Genomic DNA, 2,038 nt, shown 5'->3' with positions numbered 1-2,038 from the left:
GGAGGCTGAATTGAGCTGCTGAAATAAAATCCTCGATTTTCTAGAAGTTACTATTTTAATAAAATTTTCTCCTGGGTTTCATTTCATGTATTCAACAAATATTTCCTTTTTTTTTTTTTTTTTTAAAGATTTTATTTATTTATTTCTTTGAGAGAGAGAGAGAGAGAAACAGCATGAGAGGGGATAGGGTCAGAGGGAGAAGCAGGCTCCCTGCCGAGCAGGGAGCCCGATGCGGGACTCGATCCCGGGACTCCAGGATCATGACCTGAGCTGAAGGCAGTCGCTCAACCAACTGAGCCACCCAGGCGCCCTCAACAAATATTTCTTGAGTGCTTCCTATGTGTTAGGGTTTCCCTTACGGTTAAGCCAAACAGAGGAAAGAGAGCCGCCAAGGTTTGCCCTTTTGAGTTTTTTCCCAAGTGAGCAAACTCCCAAAGGAGTCTGCAGGTTAGAATTGATATTTTCTGTGGCAGCTACCCGCTGTGGGGGGAACAAAAGTGTCATAGATGACTGGGGACAGATGGAAGCAATGGTTTGGGTTCAAACAAAATGCAAGTTTATGGGCCAACAGCATAAAAAGGCCAAATTACTTCAACTGGCTATACAATGTGTAAGGTACGAAGGAGTACAAAAGTATAATTTAGGTAAGCCCTTTGGCGTTGTCAAAATCCTAGTCGATTTGAAAGTTAACATATTGCCATGATGAAATAGGTTAACACTCTCTCTATACTTCCTAACTTCTAGTGCCAGCAAGCTTTCCGTTTGTTGCAAGTGACAGAAACCCAACTCAAAGCAGCCCGAGCGTATGAGAGTTTATTGGCTTGTGTAACTGGTAAATGCAGGGTAGGGCTGGTTTCAGGATGACGCGTCCAGGGTCTCAGATAAGCTTGTCAGGTTTCTCTCTCAACTTTTTTTTTTCCACTGTTCTGAAGCTATTCTTTTCTATGCAGGTGGACCTTCTCCACATGACAGGGAAATCATCAGACAATATCCCCAGTTATCATCTGCCCTCACCTCCATAATGCAAAAAGCAAAACAGCTCTAAATGTAAAGCCCAGAAGGGATTTTTGTTGGCCTGACTTGGGTTGCATGCCTTTGCCTACCAAAACCAGATAAATAGGATATTAGGAATGTCTGGAATGTTCTGTGCCCACGGAGCGGAGTCCTGGTTGAGCAACCCCACCAAAAATCACACAATTGCATTGCTGTAGGGGACAGCCAGTTCCCCAAAGGAAGATGAGCTATGCAAACAACATCAAAAGACATTCTTGAAGATTCCAATCCTAAGCTTTGAATCTGCCCTTACCTCTTGGTTCAGCAGTGTTCCATTGAATGTTTGACTAATATGGTTATATTTCTGGCTTCGTGGTTCTTCAACTTCAGCTAGCATCAGAAACATCAAAAACACAGATCGTTGGGACTCACCCCAGAGTTTCTGATTCACTAGGTCTTTTTCCAAGTGATGCTGCTGCTGCTGGTCGGAAGACCATACTTTGAGAACCACTGTTCTGGGATTTTATTTTTTAATTGTCAAAGAGCATCTTATCCAAATAAATACCATTCCTGGATATATTTCACAGGTAAGTTTTCTAATGTTCAGGAACATAACATTCTGATGCTGATTAACATTGTGGCCTTGGGCAAGTTACTTAACCACTTTGCCAATTTTTTCTTGTGTAAAATGAAAAATAATGGTACTAACTTCATATGGTTGTTGCAGAGATCAAATGAGTTAATTAATATACATAATACACTACACTGCATACATAAACTACCTTACACTTAGAAGTACATAATATACAATATAGAAGCGTTTGCAAGTGTTTAAACTGCTCCAAGAGGGGCGCCTGGGTGGCTCAGTCGGTTAAGCGTCTGCCTTCGGCTCAGGTCATGATCCCAGGGTCCTGGGATCGAGCCCCGCATCGGGCTTCCTGCTCCGCGGGAAGCCTGCTTCTCCCTCTCCCACTCTCCCTGCTTGTGTTCCCTCTCTCGCTGTGTCTCTCTCTGTCAAATAAATAAATAAAAATATTTAAAAAAA

Source organism: Leptonychotes weddellii, chromosome 7 (assembly GCF_054177405.1).
Source record: "Leptonychotes weddellii isolate Sample4059 chromosome 7, ASM5417740v2, whole genome shotgun sequence".
Lineage (NCBI taxonomy): Eukaryota > Metazoa > Chordata > Mammalia > Carnivora > Phocidae > Leptonychotes > Leptonychotes weddellii.
This window is presented reverse-complemented; position numbering follows the sequence as displayed.